Source organism: Vanellus vanellus, assembly GCF_965231255.1.
Source record: "Vanellus vanellus genome assembly, chromosome: 11".
Taxonomy (NCBI): domain Eukaryota; kingdom Metazoa; phylum Chordata; class Aves; order Charadriiformes; family Charadriidae; genus Vanellus; species Vanellus vanellus.
This window is the reverse complement of record NC_138916.1, coordinates 9,928,391-9,950,564: the sequence shown is the minus strand read 5'-3', so window position 1 is coordinate 9,950,564 and position 22,174 is coordinate 9,928,391.

The following is a 22,174-nucleotide window of genomic DNA, read 5'->3' as shown; positions in this document are numbered from 1 at the left end:
CCCCCGTTGACAGAGAGGCATCCGCCACCTCTTGTCTAGCACAGGACCAGAGACTAACCTGTGGTAGGAGGCACATAAATAATGAAACCTCGCTATCCTTATCCTCAAGACAAACATAGAGCATATTCTGTGAGGATAACTGCCTTTAAAGGCTTGCTAAAAAAAGACACTTTCCAAAAGCTTTAACCACTGGTTCAGTGAACTCCATTTTTAAGCCTTTTTGCAACTCTCCTTCCCAAGGGATGTCTGTCTTCATGTATCCTAAGCTATGCCCAAGACATCTCCCTCTGGTTCTCTTTGGTTTGCTACCTCCATTCACATGTAGCACCTGTAAAATGAAAGTGCAATAGCTAGTAATTCACCTAACCAATTTTAACGGATACTTTGTCTTTTATGGTTTCAATTATTTAAAAAAAATAGCCAGTTTACCTAGGAAACCTTCAGACTCGTATCATACCAACTGGCAGGAGAAACCAGGCTGTGTTCAAACCTGGCAGTGAAAAGGGGGCTATTTTAATTATAATGAAAGCCTGCTTGACCAGAAGTTTTGCCAAACTTTTCTGGGTCTTGCAGCATGTTTGGAGCGGGTGCAAGCATTGTATGGTGGGCAGTATCACAACCTGGCAAATAATGGGAAACATTAAAAAAAAACACTAGGGAAGTTTGAGGTAGGCCCCGTGATCACAAGTCCTTCTCCAGCAAAGAAAATTAGCCACCACTCTAACTAGTTATGGAAACAGTTTTCTAGGCAACCACAGCTCCCATTCCCTGCTTTGCCATCCATTTAGTCATTTATCTCCCTGCAAGGCAGTTTTAAGCCACTAATGAAATGAGCACGCAGCCCTTACTCTGTGCAGATGTGGGAGATCATCAGGTGCAAGGCAGCGATGGCCCGGGCTCACACAAGCCTGGCTGTAGCTTGCCATGGTCAGTCAGACGAGGAGTATGGCGTTTTTCTGGGGTAATACCATTTACATTTTGTAAGTCATGATAATCAAGTTAAATTCCCAAGGTCCATCCAGGTTTTTTGATGATACAGATAGTTTGAAACTTTTCATTTCTGTAGAGTGCCTCCTCCGTACAGTACAATAGATCTTTCTCTTAATGTAATGTCAAATGGCCTCAGCTGCTGAGCTTGAAAAAGTTATGATTATGGTGTTCGTATATACTGCATGCTTGTCTTAAAGCTGGAAGAAGTCAGTAAGGAAGAAAAAGGCACCAGCTACCTAAGAAAACTACTTAGAAGGGGACAGTGGGTGATGAAAGGGGTGATTCAGAATGTCCTGTACAAGGCTGATGAGTAGGAAGGAAGAAATACCAAGGTTTGGTAGTTGACTGAATGAGGTTTTAAACAGAGACATACTTCCACTGTCAGTGTTGTTGAATATTTGATGCTCCCGCTGGTAGAAGTTAGGGGAAAAATGTTTTCAGTCAGACCCCTACACAGATGGCTGATCTTGTCCGTTGTCTCTTGTGCTGACGCAGAGGCTCAGTTTCAGGGAGATTCTGACAGAATCAAGGCCAAGGAGAGATAAATATATGCAAGTTTCATGTAACAAAGCAATCAACACTACAGTCTTTCCTTGATTTTTTTTTCTTCTGCAATGCAGTAGTGAACTGGAAAGGCACAAGCATTTAAAACTAAGGGTTGCCTACCTGCAGAATGGCTTGAGTGCAAGGAGGGGGGCAGCTGCAGATTGCACGGACTTTGCCACCTGCCCAAAATGATGACCCAGGAAAGCCTCACACAGTCACGCAATAGTTCCAGGTATGTGATAACAGAGGATGGGAGAGCACCGAATCCTCAAACACAGAGCCATGTGGCACAGGGACTGTGAATTTCAGCTGCATTGGTCCAAGCTCGGGATCCCCAGAGAAACTATGGAAGTCCTTAATCCTACTGCTGCCTCAAGGAATCCTGGAGGATTTCCAGGTCCTACACCTCCTGAGAAATTTGTTTGCATTTCTCCTGTGTGCAAATTGGCAAGGCAGTGATCCAGCAATACACAAGGGCTTGCGATTATGGCATTGCCCTTTGATTCCCCATCTTACGAGCAGGCAGTGTCTTGAAAGATCAAACACCAGCCTGAGGACTTCATTAAACATTTCTGTTCTCAGAGAAGTTGCTCACCCAGAAATGGGGGGAAAGGAAAATGTGAACTTCACATAGTTCCTGTAGTACAGGCAGGTGAACCCACACAACCATACCATGCCTTGGCCTCCCATTTTGTCTTTCTTTCAGCTCTCTATCCCCGACAAGACAGCAGGGTGTCCTGTCAAAGATCAGAGCAATCACATCTCATCACTACTGCTTATGTCCATCTGGTTTTAACACTTCATTTCTTCTTGGTCAAAACTCCATCCCTCCCCCTGCTCATCTTCTGGCCGGCAGCTCCACCACCTCTGAGGACCATGTCAGGACCCTCTCGTCCAGAAAGGCTTTCATCCCCAGGGCTGCTCCATGGACTCTTCACAACCTTTCCGCCAGCAGCCACTGCCCCTCCAGCGATGAAGGCAGTGCTGCCCGAGCCCGGGAGTGGTGCTATCAGTGCCTCGTCAGGACGCAGCAGGAAACGTCTGGCCTCCGCTCCACCACCATCTGCTAAAACCAGGCCTCCTCTGGCGGGAGTCCAACGCAAAGTAAATAGAGTTTCACAGCCAGATTTCAAACAACAAAATAACTGAGAAATATGGCTCACTGCTCCTGGTTTTCAAATTGAAAACATTAAAGTCCCTAGAAGCAAAAGTCCTTTATGCATCCCAAGACCTTTTGATTGCCAAATGGGCCCATTGCAGCTAATGCTAGGGAGAAAGTGCAGTGATGTAGCAATTTTAGTTAGCTACACCTAATTAGTTCAATTTACGCATTTGCTAATTTTTAAGATGATTTCTTTCTCAAGATCAGTGATGGGGAAAAATTAAATTGTCAAACTGGAGACTTCAGCTTGCAATATTGGTTTGAGAAACCTTACAGAGATAGAAGAATTCTGCATCTTGCTACTGTACAATATTTTTCATGGTATGGAAGAGAGAGAGAAGGACTCAATGAAGTGTGAACGATTTTTTAAAAGAACAGATTGCCATGTCTTTTAAAATAGGTCAATTTTTTGGCCTAGTTTCCTTTAGAGTGTCCCTTAAAGCAATGGGGTTTGAATATCCAAGCTAGCGCCATTGCTTTTTTGGTTTTAGCCACATCCCTGTGTGGCTGTAGTTGTAAGGCAGAAGTGATCCAGCGTAATACTACAATGGCAGACACCACATGTCTCAAGAAGTATTTCTGAACAAGTTTTACACTGAACAGTAAAATCTCAGCAGTGGCCGCGTTTCCTACTTATGTGTGTTGTTATTCTGAAACAAGTGACTAAGAAAAAACAAACTATAAAAAAAGGTGATGGCCAGCAAAGCCAACACCCGCAGACCCAAATCCTGTCAAACCTGACCTATTAACTCTCCAAATTTCAGGAGGGTTAGTTGTTTGCTTTCTATCTTTAAATTGATTAAATCAATTGATTAACTTGATTTAAGTAGAAAGTAGAATTACAATAATGACATTTAGACTGAAGATACACAAGATAGTACTTATAAGAACAAACCAAGGCCATGGAGATAAAATACAATGGTCAGCTGTCAAAGCCAAAAGAATCTGTATGTGTACATTTAGATTCTAAAAAAGGATGTTCAACATATTTAAAGAGGGAGGAAATTCTGCATGCAGTATTAATTAATATAGAATAAATACCATCTGTCTTCTATGTATGGAGCAGTCTGGTACATATATTTATGGATGCATCTTTGCTCTATGAAAGTAACTTAAGTATAGTACACATGTATTTGTGATGTTACATAAACTTAATTATTCAACGTAATACACATAGCAGTAATTGTGGTTGGCCCTAGTGCAGCTATATGGAGTGAGGCAGGACACGAGGAGGATTTCCTCCATCCCAGAGCCCTGGAAAAAGGTCAGGTGCAAATCAAGAGTGGTTGTGCTTGGGGAATACAAGGACAGGACTTGTCACTCTACCTACTTTCCCCTGAGGCTGAGGTGGGAGCTCAGCACATCCTTGTTAAGATGCAGATTCTTCTCCCCACTAAGCTGATCCATAAGGGATAGTGCCCTTCAGGCACAATCCATCTAAAATGTACCTTGTTGTGGTGAAACTCTGGATTGACCTAATACGCAGCCAGTAATAAACATTAGTTGGCTCACAGTGTTGTACAGTAATAAACATACTGAAGAGCTTGTCAGTGCATGCTTCGGGAAAGAAGTACAATCTGGAACAACAGGGTCTACGCATACACTTGGAATACAAATCTATTGCAGGCTGTGGACTTCATTATGAAAACTGTTCGTGATTCCAGTTAAGCTGTGAGTGAAGGCAACGCAAAGGCTTGTCTGGTATTAATCCCACTATAATGTGGAAAGATAAATCAGCCTTTAATAATGGAAACAGTTTTAAGAATACCTTTCTTTTAATGATTAACATTATTTTGCACTGAGATTTGTAGTTGTAACCACCCTTATGGACTGGAACCTTTGTTTTGTACCTGATCATAATCTGCATCTTTTGCTGAAGAACCAGCGTAAGCTGTTACACACATGGCTTTGTGTGCGTGGTTTGTGAGATAAAAAGGCTCAAGAAGGGGAAAGAGGATCTTTCTTTTTGCAGAATATCAAAAAGTGCAGGAGAAGACATCTAGAGAGCTCTTGAGGATACCGATTTGTGAACAACGCTTTTTCACATATTACTCCCACTACTTCCTGCGAGATAAGAATACTATGCACCCAGATCTGGTTTGAGTTTTCACACTGGCAGTTCCTCCTAGCTCGTGTCTCACAATCACTTTCACTTCATAATAGGTCATAAATTATTCCAATAATAATTCTAAGAATATTATTTTTGTCTGCTACACTAAATTATTAACAAAGATGCCAGGCAGATTTGTGCTGCAGTTGATAAGTAGCAGGAGAATGTTAGTATCTCCACAATGATCCCACATCCAATAGCTGGCAAAGCCCTATCCTACAAAGAATCCTACTGAAAGGTCTTCCTCAGCATGAATATGCAATTGCAGAAGTACTCAGCAAGGACTGGTGAACTAAATCTCATTAATTTACAATCTGAATCAGGTTGGGCAAAAAAGTCATATTATCTATTTGCATTGAATAGGTTCATAAGCTTCACATGGAGTTTTCCTCACCAGCATAGAGCTCAGTGGGGCATGGACATTATTTTTTCTCATCAGGATGAAATGCAAGAAATGAAAGACTGACTATTTATGATACTAAACATAGGCCTGGATTCTTAATGCCTTCGTCTCACTTTGTAAGGAAGTTTGCACTGTGTGGTCCTGAAGTCAGCAGCACATCCAGATTTCAGATGGAAAACAGAAGGTCCGAGTGGAATACCTGTTATATGTAACATACAGATAATTACATTGATGCTAAAGTAAGGCAACTGGCTCAGCTGCCTGAAGAATGGGATTTTATTCTGTTGGGCTGAAGCAATCTTCTGTGGGGTTGGAGCCAAGAACATTGAAAAGAAAATGTTGTTCATAATCCATCTGGCTGAAATCTTATACTTATCCTGTCTAGGCACTGGATCTAGCTGAGAGCCAAAATTAGGCTATCAGGAAAGGTACCACGGAGATGGGGATGAAGCCATATAGCTGTTGAGGGAACCTGGTCCATGGGCAGATAACAACATGTGAATGGGAGTGGGAGGGAAAGGCTGGGTAGCGGTTCCCATGTCAGATCAGCGTGGCAGTGAATGAGTCAGCAGTGGTGGTTATAGTCTTCTCGGTACCCACAGGGATCTTTGTGGTCTTAACCAATGTGTTTGGGTTGGACTGTCAACCTAGCAAAAAACTCAATAGCAAATCAGTTTAGATAGGAGAAGAATGGCATCCTTTATCAAGGTGCTTTATCAATATCTTAATTAATTGAACAGTTACAATATCACTGCTCTTACAAATCAATACTGCATACAGCCAAGAAACAGCCGTTCCCGTACTATCAGGCTTCTAACATCTAACAATTCAAAAGAAAAACAGACTAAGGTATAAGCTTCAGTACAAGGGAGCACTTCATGTCCTTCACTATTTTTAAGTGAACCTAAGAGATGATTGATGTATTTAAATAGCTGTTTAATAAATATTATGTGTGAAACTATGGAAATTTAGATAAAAGCTGTCATTTTAGAACTGATATCATCTGGGGATAGGAGGAAAGCGTGGGGATTATAATTGATAAAATCCTGGACTTCACTGTTTGGGATGGTGCTCAGAGTTTTTCAGCAGTCTTAATCTCAATAACCTCTAGTGGAGCAGCTCCGTTTATAAACCAGTGCACTTTGCAGCTGGACGTTTTATATCACCATGAGAAAAGTAAAATAAATAAATCAGTAGGTCACCTTCTTAACTTGATTTTCCTGAGGCAGATAATTTCCTTTCCTTCATGAAGCAAGAACCGATCTCTTTTAACATCAAGAAGAAAGGAAGTAGGGGCAACTTTCCCTCTGCTCTTCATTTTCACTTTAACCCCTAGAATGAGTTGATCACACTTTGTTCACTAAAATTTCACATGTTGGGGGGGTGGGGCATTTGTTTGTTTGCTTCTTTTCTTAATTTCTTCCCTTTCAGTTTTTAGAAAGTCCTCCCCACAAGTTCTAGCAGATCCCAAGCTCAAAAATCCGACTGCCTATTTACACAATGGTGTAAGGGATGATTAGCCAAGCGTGACACCGACCCAGGAGTAAGCTTTTTCTCAGATACAGGCTGTGTTCTGTCCACATTCAGGAGGTAGGAGAAGTAGTGTTGAGTCTTTTTATTAACATAGCAGGCACCCAACTTAGAGCTGTGCCTATTTAGACTTCTAAAAACAGTTTGCACTGAACATGCCCTCTGGCTTCCTGGCAGGGCTACTCCCATACCAGTAACTTGATATCCACCCTCATGGTCACCATAACACCAGCCAAGCACACAGAAATAAGAGCATCTTTAGAAAATACCTCAATGGGTTAAAAAACCAGCAGGGCACAGGTACCAAAGCCATGTCTGGGATTCTTCCCTCTGCCATGCAGAAAGGGGGCTCCGTGCCTTCTGGCTGTCTGCTGCTCCGAGAGGAAAAGGACAATTGTGCAGACTGCAACTTCTTGCGCAGAAAAATCCGTTTTCAGAATTGCAACAATTGACTAGTTTGACTTTGACTTCTTTATCCCTCCAGCACTGGGGTAGGGGAGGGGGCAGAAAGGTATCAGCTCTGCTAATGGCACGCAGAACGATTAACTAAACACTAGAGGCCGAGGTCCTGCCCTCATTGCACTGGTGCAGCTTATTGCAGAGGATACAGTGGCACAACCATGTGAGAGGACAAACACTGTCATGGCAGAGATGCAGAACCTTATTACTAGTAATCTAACTGTCAAAAAGGAAACAATATGCTGCATAAATGCCTGGTAGGTGGTTAGAAAAGCTTATGTTTTTAACCTTATTCGCAGTGTATTTAATCTCAAATTACAAATGCAGACATAGAACACACTTTTAAACATACCAGACTTGCCCCACTGTAAGACATTTTCAGGTTTTTTGTTCTGAAATTTTTTCATTTTGAGGGATTTCTTGAATGGAAAATTCTACAATCACAGTACACAGTTGCCTCTTGTAAAAAAATACTACTCCGCTTTTCAAATTTCCTCCCTTCCTTTCTGAAAGCATAGACAAATTAACAAAGAATAATCATAGCTTAGTCATAAAAACAATCTGTTGATATTTACATGGTGCCCTTTCATTACTTGGTCTTTCTTTGCTGGTTTGATACTTCAACTAAGCCCAGTATGCATCACCAAGCCCTGGATCTAGTAAGTTGGGAAGACGATATTTTGAGATGCATATGCATTAGGAAGTGAAAATCCAAAAGGAGTGAGGAAGTGTCCTCAGTGGGATTCAAAAGAATTGCTGAATGAGAGGTCAGGATATAACAGGATGAAAAAAACCCCCACAAATTAAAAAAAAAGGAGGCAACCAGACTTCAACTAGGTAGCTGAGCAACTGTGTGCAGCAATGAGAAAGCCATTTGCAACTTCCTCAGACACTGACTGTAAAGCTTCAAATTGATTTATGCTTCTGTTCAAATAAAGATGCAGCTAAGGCATAGTTATGTTGGGTCTATTGTAAAGTCTTCTGCTCATCTGTGGTTTTTTGATACCACTTTTTAGGGGCCTGAGGAAATCTTTTTGAGAAAGAAGAGAATTGGGGCTTGAAAACTCCCAACTACAGCAGTTGGTGCCCCAGGCACTGTCTGGAAGAAAGAGCAGTTTGAGAGCTGTCGGATTGCTTTTCCACCTCACTGCCATTACAGCTTCATAATTCTGACTTACTGGGGATCCAACTTGGATATTGATAGATATTTCAATATAAATGTAATTTCTCGCACCAGAAATGGGGGCTTTTAGTATGATAGGAGCAGGCGCACTGCTTTAGCAGGGGCATTGGAGCGAGGCGAGTGATTGTTCTGACTTGGTTTCTTTTTCGTTGCAAGTACGTAAGCACTGCTGCTTCTGAAACCCAGCTGCTATAGTATTGCACAGAATAACTCAGAGCGAGTATGAAACCAAAAGTACTGCCACATAGGCACAGCATATTTCTTTCAGAAGGTTTCTACCCAGAAGCACAATTGTTAGCTATAAAAGTCTCTCTCATTCATGCTTTTTGCTTTTTTTTTTTTTTTTCATCATTCTGGCAAACCTGCAGTTTGGGGACTAAGCAAATAAATTTTATACCTGGAACAGCTTTATCACAACTGGTTATATGAGCATCCTCCCTCTTTCTTCACATTAAAAATCTCTCTTAAAATTTTTCCAGTTATTGAGGCTGGCAGTATTACACAGTCAGAGAAGCTATCTGGAGCAGAGCACGATGGAGGTGCTTTCAGGGGCAGCACACCAGAACTCACCCAGTGAACTGGCATCTGAATCCTCCAATTCAGGGAGCAAAAATATGACACAAGGCATCCCAAATCCCACAAATGGTTCCAAATAGTTTGTTTTCCAAACATTTCCAAGTGGATTGCTTATTTTGAATTTCTCAGGCACTTATGGATGACATAATCGTAGTATAAAATTATTGCCAAGTGTGCACAAGCCTCTTCCCAGAAGATCTGGCCTGGGGGTGAATAATGTACTTGGTGCATTTGCAACACAATTACTAGGCAGAGCACAGTGCATGCACTCTGCAGCTTGCCTCAATTCAGCCGCTCTCACTCAAGCTACTCTGGTGAAAGAAGAGGCTTTACAATTTCCCCCACAGTACGCTTCCCTCCTAAAAATCACCCACATAAGCATTCTTACTCCTGCAGCTTCACCAGTGCTAGCAAGTGTGGGAGGGCTGGCATTTTTGGTACAAGAATATTTGGAACCTCTCTACAGTGTCTGCTCTGCTCCCTTGAATACATTTGCAATTAATCAGAGGAACGTATGACAAAGGGCGGGCTGCTGTGAAAGGTACCTGGTGCACTTGGACTTGGTATCACTTCATTTTGTGCAGATAACGATGCTCTCTCTCCCCCTGGACTCCCTCTTTTCCTCAAAACTGCTGGGTGAGGAAGACTAGAAGTTCTGTCCGAGGAAACTGAAAACAATAAAAGCTCTGATGTACTTATGAAAAGTGCTGTAAGAGAGCCAGGCTCTATATTATTATATTGTCTAGTATACTGCAGTAAAACATTATTAAAATTGAAGCAGTTGAGATCATTTTCAAATAGATGATGTGTGGACGTGAACGTTCTTCAGACTACCCTCACTAGTACTTTCATATATGTTACATCGATTTTCATATAAACATTGTATGATCTTATGTGGTATGTAGTCAAATAGCTGGAATCCATTAAAACCGTGCTCCGGCTGTGCAATCACTGTCCTCACAAAGATACATTTTTACATGTGGCTAATGCCAGGAAGAATCCACAGCTTCAATTATGAGAACATCAAAATATGTTGTTTATTGCAGAAAAAAGCATTTGCAGCAATTTAAAATATCCAGTCAACACCACACTGCTAAATCTAGATAATAGAAATCCTGGAGAAATTTGAGCTAAATCTGTCTGGATTATAGCTGTGGGATTATCTGAATGCTAAATTACTGTATATGTTTTACTCACAGGCATGAGCACAGACAGTATAGGAAGATGGATGACTATGCAGATCGCAATAAAACCCATCCCCAAGAGACTTTTTCATACAGTAGGTAAACAACCCCTCTCAATCTATCAAGCATTCTGGATTGAATTAATGCTGTCATTTACTTTGTTGTTGCTGTGTAGAGGAATATGGTTTAACTTGAACAGCTCCTTTAGCACCAGAAAAGTAACAAAGGTTTTCTCGGTGCATCCTTCACAGCACACAGAGTGCAGGAATATTAATCGGCTGCCGTGTTTGTATAACTGAATTAAAGAAAATACAACTGTAGTTTAGTGTGTAATTGGAAAACCAAATTATGTGCAATATTGAAAGAAAAGATTAACCCTGGTTGCCTTGTTAAACCTTCCCTTCCCCCCGCCCTGTTGTTTACACACCAGTGTTTCTGGCTTTCTAAGGACCGCACAGTGAATAAACCTGGATTGACCTGACACATAGCATCTCTCAAACTTTCCCCTTGAATGATTCACAGATGTGTGAGCTGTGACCAAAAAAAGCAAAGGGGAAAAATGCAGGGTACTATACAGGCTGGGTGAATTTGAAAGAGGTGATACCGTCTGTGTGTGCCCGGCCTGAGTCCCTCCTTCGCTGCGAGTGCACAGCTACTGATTACAAATACACACGCCTTCGGTTGCCAGTTTAGCTCCGTTTGACAATTGCAAGTGAAATTACCTTCAGTTGTGTTGATGCAGGAATTATTCTAATTCCTATTATTCTACTCATGTGTATTAGTTTTTATTGCTCTCTGATGCTTTTTTTGATATTTTGGGTGGGAAGGCTGCGTGTCCACACACCATGCCATCAGGTGAAGCCATGGGGAGGGCTGTCCCGGGGACGGCGGCTACACAGAGACTGCTGCTTCCTGCAAACAGCTACCAGCTGAGGTGGGCATGGCCACTTTCTTTTCCTTCTTTCTCATTCAAATAACGTATGTAGCTCCATAAACAGACTAAATTCAACTTCGGACCCTAGGAAACTGTTAATGTAATCCTTTGGTCAAAGTACAAACAAAAAACCAAAAGAATTGGCCTTAGCCAGAGAGTTCACCTGCATCCAGATTTTAAGATACATAGTTTTCAGCAGAAAACAAATTCAGAAAGGGCACCAAACCCCCGTTTTTTTACTGAGAAAGAGGGACTATTATGAATAGATGCCATGGAAAATGGGCATGATAGCTGTTACTGTTATTCTCAAACTGCGCATGTGCTAACAGATTCAGAGTGTCAGCACTCTCTGGCGTCTGAGATAACAAAATGTGGGTTTCCATTCTTCAGTTTTTCTCCCTCAACCAAAGGAGTAATTTCTCACCATTTCTGCTACTATTTTGGCTGCTTTTGTGATGAATGCATGAGTACTAGTTGACCTAGAACACAAAAGCTTGGTTGTTGCATGAACTATCTGTAGACTCGCACTCTCACAGCGCTGAACCAGAGGCGGTAACAATAAGACATTTTACGAGTAAAAGATTAAAGCCACCTAGACACAAATATCACAGCATGAGTGGAAAGCTGAGTTCGTGAGCTAAGATCTACCCTGTGACAGTGACTGCAATACATATTGCAAAGACTCCAGATCATACAGCATAAGTCCCAAAGGTGGTCTCTGTATTGTGGTCTCTGCCATAAAAATAACATGCAGAATAGAAAAACTTGAAAAATAGGTAGGGCAAGTGAAGAGTACAGGTTGGAAAGGGCTAACGTGAACGCTTTTTTTTAAAATTGAGCTAAATTCATGTCCAAAAGTAAATTCTAAAAGAACTTGGAAAGAGAGAGAATGGTTTATACCGTGTTACTAATTTAAAGGATAAATACTTTGGGGGATTGAAACATTAGGAAAAGATTTAAAGCAAAAGAAGAAATCTTATTAAACAGTACAGCATAGCCATAGATCAAACAATAAAATAGGGCGCTTCGTATTACTTGCAGGAATGCTAGATATGCTTCTCTCATCTCTTATATATTCATTATGAAATTTCTTCTACTGTAGCCCAGACACAATTTAAACTATTCCCTCTGCCAGGAGAAACCAAACTTTAAAGACAAATATTAGCTCAACTAGCATGTCTTTCTGGAAAAATACGTATGTTTTGATTAGCACGAGCAGTATTTCAGAACAATTTAAATCAATTTCCATTCAAAAGGAGAGGAAACAAATTTAGAAATCTGATTCAGCAATGTAGTTAGATAACAGCTCACATGCTTAGCACTATATATGAGCTTAGCCACTTTCCTGAAACAGAGTTCCAACATTAGAATAAATCTCCAACAGATCTCAAATCTTTGTCCGACAAGATCTACAAAAATATTGTGCGAGTTGGGAAAACACGTTTTCAGTTTTACACAAGCAGTGCTTTCTTCAGCATAGCCCCCTCAGATCAACAACCGCCATTGTCACATAGGCAGCTCTGTAAAACTCCACTGACACAAACCTGGATGCTGCTCTACAAAACGCTGAATGCTCAGACACACGAGTGGTCGGCACTTACCTAACAGTTGTTCAAGGTGGCCCAGGAAAGAGGTAGTTTATTTTGATTTCCTATTGGACTGCTGACCACATAAGGAAAAACACAATTATACACGGCATGGAATAACATTACGTGCAGCTTTACGGTTAATGCCAACACACTTGGAAAAGCTGCATGGAAAATAAACCACAACCTTAGTGGAGGTGGTTTCTCTACTACAGGCCAGCACTTGGTCATGGTGCCAAAGCAGCACAGGGAAAGGATGCATGATTGCTGCTTATGCTGTACTGACTTCAAAGGTAAAAAGCAGCTTACTTTTTCACTGCCGTTACCTGCTTTTTTTCTCTTTCACAAGCAATATGTTACAAAGATTTTTCCAGTCCTTAATTTCCCATTGTGTGCTGGTTAAGTGATTTCTTCTCTTCATCTTTCCATGTGCTTGTTTTGAAAGACAATCACCAGACAAACCTCCACTAACTCTGCTCATTGCTCTTTCACAACTGATGGCCAGACTCTCAAAAGCTGTCTCTTTGCTGTCCCCATTTGACTTTGGACACCCTTTCTTTGGATCATTCACCAAGGCTAAATGAGCTCTGAGAACCCTTTCTGGGGATCTCCTTTCCTTTTCCTCTGTTCATGTGATCTCTAGCATCATCTCCCAAATCAGCCAGAGTAAGTTCCTTCTCCGGTTTCCCCTGCACGTGGGACAGACACTATTTTACTGTATCTCAGGCCAGTGAATGGAACAGCAGAACACATGTGACTTACTCAGGCCTACAGCAAATTTGTTATATAGCAAGAGAACAGAAAACAGGAATGCCGTGAGCAAACCCCTGAATTTGCTACTGTCTCAGAAATCCATAGCCCTCTGCTAAGAGTTAGCTTATTAGAAAATATTAAGATGATTTTATTGTATTCAGTATCTGCTTAATGTGATTTCAAATTGAAACTATTCCTCTCCTAATTGAATTAATCCATCTGCTAATATTTAAAGTAAGGAGAAAGATTAATTAATAGACTTCAGCAACTTCACGTGGCCAGCACCACCCATTACTTTTAACCCGACAGTCCCTAAAAAAAGAGTCTCCATATGTTTGTTGTCACTGAATGCATTAGAACTTGTCAGAGATAATGACTTCCTCTATAAATAATGCCTTTACAGCAGCTTTTCGTGTTGCATGGTATCAGTTGTGTGGGTTTTTAGTACACTTTTGGACTTTAAGTTTGCACTATCATCTACAATATAGCTGTTAGTTCAGCCTGGTTAAGAAATGATAGGGAGGTGATACTCACCGAAGTGAAGTCACCATTCTGGAGCTATGAAATATGTTTATGACAATCTCACTCTAGAATTCTATTATTTCAAGTTTTAATTCTACTTAAGTACCTTTTAAGACTCAAAATTCAATGAAAAGTAGCACCACAGAATCATGTTTATAACCAGAGCTGTTTAATATGCTGATTTAAAAAATTATTAAATGTGATTTTACACTTAATGCTTAAGTGTAATTTTTTTTATTTACTGATACCAGCAATAATTTTACAATTAATATTTTCACCATTCAAGCTACCTGTTTACAGTGAGAATTCAACTTTTCTTTGATAGCAAACATTTGCTTTCATCTCTGCATTCCACTTTCTGCTTCTTATGCAGTGGCATGATCTTGCAAAATCTTGAGTTGCCAACACTGGAGAAGAATGTCCAAATCTAAGTATACAAAATAGCTGTTCCAATGGATCTTTTCCTTTTGATCAGGTTTTAGTTCACAGCCTAGCCTTTGAACTTAAGTGCCTTTGGAGTGCTCTTTTTACTTGGGACAGCCAAAGGCATAAAAGCTGAGTCATCCAAAATTAACATCAGCCAGCCAGTTTTTCATCTTTCCTACCTTGTTAATCAAAGGTTCAGAGCATTTGAACACAGACATTCATTTAATAATGCTAATAAATTAGTTGACAATAAGTTTTAAAGGAATGCCCAGCCTTCTACCTGCCACTACATTGCTTGTACCTCTGTCCTAGAACACTCAATGAATACACAACATGTAAATTAAAACAGGGATTCAGCTTTGGGGAAGAGGGCGGTAAGGAGTGATGGGATGGAAGCAAAGGCATTTTTCCACTTTATTTGCATATGCAACTAATACATTTTGTATTTATGTATTTGTTCTTGTCAGGGATTTGAAATGTTACATGGTTTAGAGGTTTGTTTTTTTTTCAGAAGGCCTTCTTAGTTATCTGCTGTTACCTGCTGAGGCATGAGTCCTGGGAAAACCTTAGCCCCCCTAAGGGGAAAAGAAGAGTTGTGATCACGCAACAGAAACCTTTAAATCTCTGTCAGATGGACCTAGCCTGGGAATTTAGTTCAGTATTTAGTCCAGGGTTAATTTTGCCATAGGTAGTTTCTTCAAAAGACAGATGTTTCGCTGACTGTCCCACAGTAGTTGTGTCCAAATCTCACCTCTGCATTCCCTCTCACAAAGCAATTCCCATCAGAGAACCCCTGCTTTAGTTTAAGCTAACTTGAACATTACTACTAAGGCTGATTGCTGTGAGGATACCTTGGCAAAGTTTATGAACATGCTTAATATATGTAACTTTCAAAAGACTCAGTCCAGTCTGAGTTCACGTATAGAAAACAAAAGCCCCTGTGCTATCCTGTCATCGCTAATGCCATACTTGGATCTTGAATCCGCACAACTCCTTAGCATGCTGTGGGGCATCTGCAGCAAAAACCTACCTCAATGGCAATTTGGGGGCTCAGCATGCCTAAATATTGGGCCTTGTCTTTTCAAAAGCTATCAAACATTCTGTTGTTAAAATAACATCTCTTTTTTTTGCGTGTGGCAGAACAACAAAAAGAAAACCCCCATGAATTTCTGCTGGCTCTGCAATAACAATTGCTGTGGGCATTTGTTTATGAAAACAGGCAAAAGAGAACAAACCAACCTTCTCCCCCCCAGCCAACACCAAGCTACACAGCTTTTACTACAGCTAGCCAAAAAGTTTGTACCTCCACTAAGCTGAAATAATTTTCCAGTGTAGTTTAATGCACTAACAAGTCAAGTGTGTTCATACTGGGGCTTTACACAGGAGTGTGTAGGTTGACTTTTAATCTATTTTACTACACTAGAAGAAGTTTTATGACAGAGAGTAGGCATCAGCAGAGAAGCCAAGGACTGAACTGCCAACAGAGACTGAATTAGCATTTCTTTTATCAAGCAACACAGAATGAGCAAATGCCCAAACCTGTGTTAATCTAGTTTAAGGCTAACATTCAATGCTAACATTGACACATTTAAAATGTTAGAACTTGTTTGTACTTGTTACATATTATTAACTTGCTTGGTGATGCCACACTATAGTCACTGAATATTTTAGAACCATTATGTCTTACCCTGCACTGAATGAAAAATTAATAAAAATATGCAAGCTGATAGTCAAGGCCAGATCTGTTTTGGTGGTGTCAACACAGCAAAGTAATTTTGAAAGACCTCATCTGCATTCACCCTTGATGTGCATGCTCAAATATACAGTGTGGCGAGCCCCGTGAAAGCAACAGTATAAAAAAGTGGTTTCTAAATTAACTTCATGCTATGTAGCAGAAGATAATCTTCCAAGTGAAGAAGAGTTGGATACAAGTGATGACACACCTATGCAAATAACATATTCATGAAAGGAGCAAAAGAGCATTTGGCTCTTTCCGGCTCTGGGGTTTTTGGTACTAAATACACGACTGGATTTCTCACTGACAATGGCATGGACAGGAACAATAAATGCAGGCCAGTAACGAAGGTGGTGACAAACAGCAATAGCATGGACAGATTTGCACTTGCTCCTGTTATAACTGCAGGGCTCTGCCTCCAGGTGACAAGATTGTTTCTTTTCCAAAATCTGCACTCTCTGTTGAAAAGTGAGCGATTTCTTCTTAAAAGCAGCTTGTTAGCTCTCTTAAATTTAAGTGAGATGGGGTTGTTTTCTTTAGACAGAGATCTAACATGTAAAGTGACACTCTTTAGAAGTCTCAGTGATCAAATATAGAGAAAAATATTTAGCCCAATTTTATTTCTAGTTTGCCATAAGTAAAATGAAACGAGGAGGAGTCACTGATTTGTTTCAACTTATGTAGCCTTTGTTTGAACTAGGATGAGGAAATCATCTCATTTAGGAAAAACCTGTATACTTCCAGAACAAACCAATGAACATTTGACAAAACCATCCAGTAGTAAGGTCTAAGGGACTGATTTTGGTCTACAGATGACATGCAAAGTTCTTTTTTTTTTTAAATGTAACTTCACACATTACAGTATTTCAGGGAGGAAATGGTGTAAGATTTCTAGTTTTGATAAAATGAATTATTACTTTGCCGCTTTGGGAACGAGCTAGGAAAACATGTCTATGTTGCAGCAGCCCTTTAAGGGTACCCTCCATTAGACAACATTGTGTCTTACACAGTAGGAGGCATTTCCATCATCAGTGAAGGATATTTCACTTTAACTTTGACATTGCCATATTCTGAAATCCTCTAAACCACTGTACAGGAGGACCATGTGCTTTTTTAATTAATTTTCAATGTGGCAGTCTACTGTTTTTTCCAAAAATACCAGCTAGTACCACAACAAAAAAATCGCACAATTGTCATAACAACCTGGTAATATTACAGGGGCCACTTTGAAGAGTGGTCTGAAGAGTATTTGCCAAACCTTTTGATCCCTAGTAATCAGAACAGAAGTGCCCAAAATCCAGAGATTAAAGGATTAGGCCTCAAGAAAGACTTGTGGTATTTCAAGAAAATGTGACTGATGCTCACCACTTATTTTTTACAGTGCTGATGAGATTTAGTGTTTAAGGTCCTTTCCTGTTCAGACATAAAAGCTGCTGTAATCAGAGTATTACTAGGGAAAACTACTCTGGTTGGGGATTCAATATGTTTAAATTGTTGAGCCAAGGTTATTGTTTGGATTAGGTTAGGAAGGATGACACTGAAATAAGTAAGCCCCAATAGTGCAGCGAAGCAGAGACGAACAAAGAAAAATGTTTGCATCTTTAAATAGCAATCTAGATACCCTAAGTACGCTGGTTATAGCTATATATATATAAAAAAAACTTAGACTAGCCTAAAAACGAGGGTTTGTAGATGTCTACACAGCTACTAGAAACAGAATAAACATCTCCATTGCACTGAAATCCATATGAAAACAAAACTGGAGACCCTGGAGGTAGAAGAGACTTATTAGGTCAGCTTGCCCACCCCCCAGCTCTGTTGTCCCTCAAAATCTTCATGCTCAGTTCCCATGCACCTCCTCAACTTGCGCATGCAAAACTTGACACAAGCAACCAACATCCATCAGGGTCATTCTGCTAGAAAACAAAAGATAGCAGGCTATACTGATGGTAAACCAGCTTAGGATATTTGTCAGTAAGGTCTAAAGATTTTTTTGCAGAGTTCATATATGCAAACAGCTAGCAGCTTTTTCATAAGAAATACATGGCTATTAATAATACTCAGTCTTTGTATTTTAGGGAGCCGTTAGAGATGCATGAGACACAAAAATATGTTCCAATATACAATCATGCCATTTCAAACACCATTGGATTATTATTACTGATTAGGAGGAAAAATCCAACAGCTGTCTGGGGAATTCCCTCGATGTCTGGATTATTGATTTAATAGCCACACACTGTCTAGATCCTATCACTCCACTAATGTTTGAAAATGCTGTACATGAGCTTACATTATTTTTTTCCTATTATTGCACAAAAAATATGTATTTTAGCCTGATTTTCAGGTGAATTCAAGATTATCTCCACACAATAGGAATATGAAATAGCAATTGTATCTTTTTAAGTAAAAACTAAGATGAGCTAAAAAAATTCCAAGTTTTCAGAAAGTATTAAATTTCACCTACAATTCATTCCAAAATTCTGCTCTTCCCTCTCCCCCCTCCAGGAAATTTGAAATAGAAAAACAAAGCAGAAGTTTAAGGTAGGGAAACTATTCAAGTGTGAAGAGGCTGTAATATTACAGTTGCTTAGGTTACGGTGATATGCTTTGGATAGAAGTTTGACATCCTCTCTGGCACATTTACAATAAGTACGTAAACACACAAACAAACAAAAGCCTGCTAGCTTTAAATTCTTTGCCTTCATCTGTGAGTGCTGCAGTCAGCCAGTCTCTGGTTTAGTTCCTTACGACTGGGTTCAGCCTGCGCAGGCTGTAGTTTTTGTTCTGCGTGAGGCTCCCTGTGCATGCCCTGCTTGTGAAGCACACTGATAAGAGGCATGGTGGGAATGGCAGCTTATGTCACCTGGACCAGGAGATACGGCAGTGCTGTGTGGCACACTGCTGCGTGGCACACTGCTGCAGCAGAGGCAGCCCTGGTGGTAACACAGATCTCATTTGAGTGTGGATGGGATTGCTTTGGATTCTCCTGCTGAAAAACATGGGTGATGACTGAGAAAAGTACCAGCGTTCAGACCTGAGAGTGTAAGCGTGGTGCGGTAAACAGTCTCTCCGTGACCGCTTAACCCGGACCAGGGTAATCTAAGCAGTACAGGCTGTCCTGGCCAAATAAAGTAGTGTACAAGGAAGAATGACACACTTTGTGTTATATAGCCTCAGTGAAGCATCCCTCTTTCCTAGGGCAGGCAGCGACAAGACCTGTAAAAGACTTTTCCTTCTGGAGGTGGAATCATCAGAGGTAATATTTTACTACAGGCCTCTCTCATATATGTAAGTTTAATTGAATTTAGCTCTACCACATACCAAAGACAATATGTAACCTTTAACATGATTCTTGGTCTAAAGATGGTAAGCATTTTCCACGTATATGATGCTATTAATTTGTTTAGCATGGCCCAAGAACAAAAACTTGAGCAAGGGTATCAGCTGTTGTCTCTTTGGCCTGATATATTTGCAATGATTTTTATGGGAGAAAATATTGTACTAAACCACTATTGTGCCTCTGTGTCTGACAAGTAATGTGATACACAGTGAAATCCTGTCGCTTCCTACAACGTTGGCTGTTGATAGTATTCTAGGTCTCTACTAAATGTCACAACTTTTATGAGCACAGAAAACTCTGTATAATGAATCTTTAAGCCAATAAGAAGATATTATGAACAAAAAAAAGTGTCTAAAAATGTAAAGATAATAGCTTAATAAATAAATCTCATGTTTTCATATTTTTATTGGGGCAGGACAGGGAGATCACAAAATTTGTGCCTGCAGAAGGAAGGACTATATGTAACAATTAAATAACATGTATTCTTTGGTCTAATCAAACGTAAATATCTTCAGCGGTCTTCTATAATAAACTATTCTAACATCATACCAGCTACGCACACCTTTCTGTCCTGAACCACTCCTACCAGCTGTATTGATTGAGCACTTTTGTTCTGTGATCTACTTCCTCCTTCACTGGAAGAGCAACAATGGCAATGCAGTGAACCACTTGATTTGGAATCTATACATTTCTGTTAGAGCCACTTAATTCTGGGATCTTATAATCCTCAAAAAAAAAACAAAGAAAAATTGAAACATTTGGAAAATACAGAATCATGATGTACTACTCTAATCGTGGAGGTCCCAAGGAACAGGTCCCGAGTACAGCTCACTACAATCACAAACATCCGTTTGAATTCTGCATCTAATCTGATGCATGCTTTGTTTCAAAATGACAAAAACGTTTTGATTTTACAGTCATGATGTTTGTGTCAACTTTTAAAAAACGATTAAATGGAAAATGAGAATCTGCTAACAAATAATGTTGGTTAAATCTTATACCATACCGATGCTATGCTTTCAAATGCCTTTTTTTTTTTTCCAGATAAATACTGAGATAAATTTTGCTAGCTCCTTATGTATCTCACTATTGGTTGTTGTCTCTAATATAAGCCTATTCTCTACCCAGTTACCAACTATGTATTAGAGAATTAACCACAACTGTTAAGGTCACATCAGGTCAACTTTAAAGTGATAAAACCTTAATGGAGTAAGGGATCAAGAATATAACAAAATCTCTTATTTCTGTTTTCTACATCTCTGGAGAAATAGTTTAAAGTTCACTAAGAAATTCTTATCTAAACATACTAATCTCTTCATATTATTTCGAACATAGGTAGTTGAATTCTAAATCCAGTTGATACAATATTTCAATAAAATAAATCATATTAAATCAATCACGTTACAGATTATAGAAAAACTGTGCAAATCTGCAATCCTAATATATATGCATGCCATTGTTCCCAGAGGACTCGAAACAAAAAGAACCTTGTGTTGCTGTCTTTGTTAACATATTTAGTCATTTATGATATAATAAATTACCCCTCTTTTGTTTATTAAGACTTAGCTAAAAGCTGGCTAGAAAGCCAGTGGCTCTAATCTCTCTAATCTCAACCAGTGATTTTGTTGCCTCAGTATCTAACTAGCAGAGATCCTCTAGCTAATACTACTTTTGGCATTTTTAAGGTGTTACAATCTTAGAGATATATTGGATGAGAACTTTAAAAACAGTAAGAATATTACTAAGATGATATTTTAGTTCTGCAAAAAGAAATATTACTTTTCTTTTGAAAAAAAAAAACAAAAACAAAACCAAAAACTCGTTGCTGGAAAGAGCACGTTTCTCTTTGTAACTTTGACCTTGTAGCTGCCAACTTTGTTTCCCTTCTCTAGCTTCTCTGTTTCTTTTAAAACCCCACAGAACTTCACTAAACCTCACTAGAGAGGTTTCTAAAACCTCACTTTGGTTATGATGCTTTAATCTCTCGTGGAATCTACAACTTATTTCTTAACAAATCCGTTTTTCCCCCTGTGGAGGTTTGCTTTCTACCATTGACCTCGACCTTTCTTGTTTCTCCAAATCAAAAGCATAGCTGATGGAGTTAAATTCTGCATATCTTTTTTTGAAAGGCCACCATTAACCTCTTGCTATTATTAGTAGTAAAAAAAAAATTTAAAATAATTGTAATGGACTGACTTCTTGGCTGACAATTTTTTCAAAAGCTCTGTACCTTTTTTCATAGGCTCACTCTTTCCCCCCTTTGTGTCAATACCTCTGTATCAACATTGCTGTTAAACACTTTCATTTTCTATATTGATATTTCTATTTTTTGCCTTCCGCTAATCACATTTGTCCCGTCTTTCATTTCACCTCCATTTATCCCATTACACTGCATGTCTCAGTGCTCAAAGTTAATCTCCTCCAAGCATTTCTTGTGTTTTGCAACTAATACTTCTGCAGAAATCCTTCAACTACAGACAGACCTTCTATTTCCAGTCAGCTAAGCCCTTCTGATTTCCCTTGTGTGAATCCCTTCATTAAAATCATATACAGTCCATGTAACTCAAGGCATAGAACTATATTATTCTTGGTATATACTCAGCTACCTACATGGGCACAGGACTGTGGGCCCGTGGGTGACTGGGGAGGCGAAATGCAGCAAAAACCAAACACCACGGGGGCGAGGGACAAAAATAATGGAGAGATTCACACGTGTGGCAGAGGACAAGGCTAAA